Source organism: Pyricularia grisea, assembly GCF_004355905.1.
Source record: "Pyricularia grisea strain NI907 chromosome Unknown Pyricularia_grisea_NI907_Scaffold_4, whole genome shotgun sequence".
Taxonomy (NCBI): Eukaryota; Fungi; Ascomycota; class Sordariomycetes; order Magnaporthales; family Pyriculariaceae; genus Pyricularia; species Pyricularia grisea.
Window position 1 is genome coordinate 3,392,035 of NW_022156718.1, and position 5,786 is coordinate 3,397,820.

Genomic DNA, 5,786 nt, shown 5'->3' on the forward strand with positions numbered 1-5,786 from the left:
CCCCCCCCCCATTGGTTTTATTTTTGGCGGAGGAGGGAATCCATTCGTTATCCCCACCGCCCTTTCCCGGGGACCTCCGATTCCGACTCTCTATCAGTGGAAGTGCCTGAAAATAAGGCGAACGAACAGGTAGACAGCTTATGGATTTTCAAGAGTCAAGTTCTTTTCTGGAAGTTGATCAACATAGAGAGTGGAGTGTGGTCGCACTTTTCAACAACAATACCTTGCCGTACAAAAAAAACGGGCTTTTTTTTTTCTGGGACAGGATAACCGTGAAACAAGTCAGACACGGTACTTTGCAGGCCCATACAGCTTTTGATGATCGCGGCTGTAGCAATTACAACATCGCTTATGGTAGTCAATCGTGGTTGAGGTAGCTTTGAAACCCTTCATCGTCAGTTTGTTTATTTATCTCTTTATTCTATTTGTTTACTTTGTCCTGCGGTTACCAAAGTAAAGTCGAAGAAAGCAATACCAAATTTGATACTTGAACAAGTTCTTCTTGTGTGCTTGCACTTTTTGTAATTGCGCGCGCGAGCTTGATACCATGCCCCCCCTTGCAGCTTGGTTTTTTTTTCTCTTGTTCTTTCATGCATGCGACTTTTCACCACGCGTGACAGCTCTCTTATTTTGGGTTCTCAGGCGATATCGTAGCTTGTCAAAAGAGAATTAGTGGGGCCCAGTTCTTTTGCCAGGGGTGCGGGGCTTTTTTTTTAAACCAGTAGTACCGTAACATCGTAGAAGAGCAAGCCTGTCTTGCCTGTCAAGATGGAGTCAGCAGGGAGGATCCCAATCACTTCTCGTCTATCATAAAATCCCCCCACAACTACACAACAAGGTACAAGGAAGGTCTCAAACATGTTTGACCAAGACGCGAGCGAAAGAGAAGAGCCCCATCCCGTATTTTCTTGGTCTTTTGGGGGAGGATTTTGTTTCATCTATCGGTCGTTCCCAATATCATGGAAGGAAAATCAAGCAAGGCATCTTGGTTTGTTTGTTTGTGCGCTGTACAAGCACAGTAAGTAACATTTGGCGCTCGGGGTTCGGGGGACAAATTAAAACATGGGAGAGAAAAGCTCCCTGAGATCTTGGCATTTTGTCTTTTTTTGATAAAAGAAAGATAAATAAATAAAAACGATGAAAGCTCGGCTCAAGCTGTTAGGTACCTACCTACCTACCTACCTAGAAAAGGGATGGACGGGAGCTAGGGCAGCGTCGCAGGTTCGGGCTGCATGCATAGAATAGGCAGTAAAAAGCCACAAGAAGAAAGAAGAAGAAAAAAAATCCCTCCCTCTATCGCTGCACTACAGCTTGCGCTTGTTCCTTAGACTGACAGCGAGCGGCGTGACACGCGGGCGCAAGGTCCAGCCAGATGCAGGTCGTCCCAACCCCACGTTGGAACTTGGGTGCAGTAGGTAATTAATCCGTACCTTAATGAAGAGGGCGTGCAAACTCCTGTAAGCAGCTTAAGCGTCGGGTCGCAGAATGGCTTGAACTCTTGACGTCGCCGTCCAAAGATTTAAGAAAGTTGAAATATTACTCTACCATGCTGTAAGAAGTAATCTCTCCGTCTCTCTATCCTTACTAAATGCATACATTTTCGTTCACCTTAACATTTAACCAATCCTTTGTCTCTTCGGCAGGTCAGTACTCTTGTTCGCCTCGGCTAAAATCACACCGCCAATGTAACAGTTGAGGCGATTGCGACGTTCTGCTGTTTAATATCACAGACCCTTGCAATTACTACACAGCAGTTGATCAGAGACAGGGGGGCTATCAAGTGATCCTCCTTGCTGCTGGAGTAAGGGATCCGAGATCGTCCTGTGTGGTACCTATCTTTGAGCAGGCCATACCCCTGTCGGAAAACCCCGCAAATCGTCCTCCACAATCACGTCTTTCTGCCACTGACGCGATGTGTTAGTTGATGAGATTTGATCGCCAGAAAATAATGTGTGGTTTTGGTATAGTGTTCGACATGTCATCATTTCGATTCAAGATTAAATACCCCGATCTAACATGTACGCCGTCGCAATCCGCTTATCGTGCTTTGTAGGCAAAATTAAGAAAATCCGTGGGCGGTCCCGTTCTAACCAAACGATTAGCGATAATGAGGACGGAAGAGCATTAGGTAGGGATTGGGCCTAGTTAGCCACGTCCGGTCAACTGCCCCAATGGGAGCTAATCCGACGCCACAGCGTGGCATAGTAATTAATTGACGACGTTAGCCATGGCTTGGAGGCAGGTAACCCAGAGACTCTAATTCGTTTGTCTTAGTGTGTCTGGCCCCTGAATATCTACCGGCTCTGCATAGTAAGGTTATTACCCAACACACACCCACCAGAGATTGATTGAACAGCGAGCGTGTGGGTTGTTTTCCATGCTGCTGTGTGGCACAGATACATACATGCACACGCTCTCTGAGAATTTCGGGCCTATTATTTTTTTCCCCCCTCTCTCTTTTTCCTTTGTTTGCTGTCTAGCTTTGAGCAAGGACCGGTAACACCAACCACTTTACAGTAATCTCGCCGGTGCGGTGGCTTGCGACAAACAACCTAGAGAGACTTTAGATCGCGCCTCGAACTCGGCTGATTTACCTATTTGTCCTTTTTAGCCAGTGTTAGTACCCTGTCGTGGCTGCCGAACTTACCGACACAGCTGGCCCCCGAACGGTTCTTACTAGTTTAGTCCCAACTCTTAGTATGCATCTCGTTTCAACTCTAATGTCATCGTCCAATTCAAAGTTTACACACAGTAAGGAAGGCAATTATTACATCAACATCTATTACAAAATTTACAGGCAAGGCAAGCGAGACAGGGTAGGATAGCTCGCCAAAGTTTCACGCCCTCTCCCCCAACAGTGCTTACTATCGCAGCCTCATCCCAATTGAGAGAGAAAAAAAGAAAAAAAAAAGATAAAAAAAAGGAAAACAACAAGCCGCTAATACAAAGCCACCTTTTTCGTCGACTGCACTGTGGGTGTACAAAGTATTAAAATGTACAAGATACCTGACTACAACTTTCGTAAACATACACCTCACCTTGTTGCCTTACAGTCGTGCCTTGCGTACACCTTGTCCTGTTCATTTGCCGGATTCGTCCATGCCGCGGGCACTGCATACGAGGTTGTGATATTATTTAGCGACCTGGTGGGCATGCATACAGGCAAAATTGAATTACATGTAAATGTAATATACTTTTACCCAGCCTCTGGATGTAACCTAATCGGTTGGGACCTTATAACCACAACATTCGGTTTTGAGATCCAGTGCCACCAGTTGGATCAGTCGAGGATGCAGGTCCGTCTTCAGCTCAAAAGGTGTAACTCCTTCCGTGTGCCTTCTTATGGTTTAGAGCGATTTTTTTTTGTTTGGTTATGTTTTGTTTTGTTTTGTTGTCTCTCTATAATAAAACAGTGATATATGCCTCGATTCCCCCACACCTTGGCATGTAGCTCATACTTTTTGTATGTTGCCCTCGCTTAGGGATGCTTGTGTGATATCCCCATTGCTTCTCATCACTCTGAGCCTGTGTGTTTGTTTAAAATCTCAGCAAAGCTGATTCGTCCCAGCGAACCCAACAGGAGGACCCAGAAAAACGTGCTGAGTTATGCTTTTTTTTTTTTTTTTTTTTTTTTTTTTTTTTTTTTTTTTTTTTTTTTTTTTGCCTATAATCCATCCTGCTATTATAAACAAAGCTAGGGTCTGCACTCTGGTCCAACTTCAAGTCGCCCTCCGGGGACTATCATCAGAGTCCGACCACGCTTCAAAGCTGGCGGCCCATATCCCGAATACTACCTGATGAGACTGCTGAAAAATATCAATACAACATAAAGAAGAAAAAGAAAAGTCTACGGCGGGTAATTCTTTTTTAGCAAACAGAAAAGTTCCCGACCGGGACCCTTACCCTGCCTGCACTCGTAGGAGAGGGCTGAGATCGCCGTTTGGAGGACAGGTCTGCCTTCACAAGGCCGCACCTATGACGATGACCCTCTATCCTTGCAAGGAAGGATTGAGGCCATCGTGTGCAGTTCGATCCTTGCTGCACAGCGAGGAGCTTGCCGTTTTTGGGCTGTGGACAAAATATCTCGAAGCGGTTGATCGACCTTTGAGGAAATGCAGACAAGGGCTGCATACGTCAATATGGGCTGGTTGCGGAGTTGATAAATGATGAGTGATTTTTTTTATTTTTTTGGATCTTTCTTTTCCTAATAGAGTGTGCTCAATGGTTATATCGTATCATCATCTCATCACTTGCGAGAAAACCCGATTGTGTCGAATCCGTGAGGGGGGGGGGGGGGGGGGGGATCAGCAGAGAGGCCTGCATATCGACCATCATTGGTGTAAATCGATCGACAGGTACAACTTGCATCGCATGAGTGTGGGACTGGAATGTGGTTGCGGCACTTATTGGAGATTTACAGTAAATCGTTGCTGAAAAGTGATCAGTGTTGATGCATATCGTTAGAGCTTAGAGCTGACATTACACAAGTATCACCAAGCATACTACAGTAGGTAGTTTTCGCTTGATTGTAATACTAGACAGATATATCCCGGCACATATACACTTTTTGACACAATGGTGTCAACCAAATGGCAAAGAAACCTGGATCTAATATAAAGGACCTTTTTTTTCTCGCAGGAAACCACATTTGGAGGCCCGAGTTGGGCCCCCATCACTACCACAGTATTCATTGAAGTCAGCCATCCAAAAGGGCCTCTTGCAACCCTACGACGGGGCCATGTAGCGAGACCGAGCTGCCGCCCCCAAATCATCAATACTATCCGTTGCAAGCTCCCGGTGCCATATATGGAATACGCCGAACATGATGACCAGCCCGTGGAAGATAATAACAAGGGTTCGCTCCGTGCGCGCCCATCAAGAGATACCAACCTTGACCGAACGGCAAAATGACTGAAATGTACCTGTTGCTGTGATCCCGAATTGGGCAAAGGTGCAACTAAAATATCGCACCGCCAAGATACGTTGCATCGTTTGCTAGCACAGTGGGAGCCTAGACAGCAGTTACAAGACCATTTCAGATACGTATGTCTGTAGGGGTTGCCGGACGAACGTGTGCCTACATAAAGAAACCATCTAACCTCCCCTGCTGTTTTTTCTCCTCTCTATCAGGGAGACGCCCGGGGGTGCTGAACGAACCATCCCGCAAAACTGAGGGGTGATGACAGTAGGACTCGTGATAAACCAAAGTCCAGATTGGGGATACGGGTAAGATGCAGGCAAGGTGTAAGGATTGGAATTTGAAAAGAAAAAGGGAAATAGAGTAGTTCGTCAATCAGCAGAATCGGGGGAAGAAACAAAGACAGACAGACAATGATGATAATTCCCACCAGTCAGAGCTCGGGGCCAGCACCAAGGGTTAGATTGAGAGGAATATGCATGTTCCAATCCACGGGATCGGACCTGAAGTTGCAATGAGGAAGGAATGAACGCACACCTATCTCCCAAAAGACGACATATCGAGTTCTATTTTTTCCTATTTTAATTTCATTATTTCTATCTTCTTCCTGATTGGTGCCTCGTCACCACCTCCCAATTTCTGTTTCAGGTAATCCCGGATGGTAGAGCTCCCAGGGTGACAGTCGCTTACCTGCTCTTTTCATGCATCGGGGCCTAGTGCGGAGAAAGGAACAAGATGCGTGCAGAGGCACACACACACACACACACACACACACACACACCTCTACCGCTACCGTCTTACTCTACTCCCATCGGGAATCTCGCGGCGCCCCGAGAACCACACCTTCGCCGATCTTGGACAAAAAAAA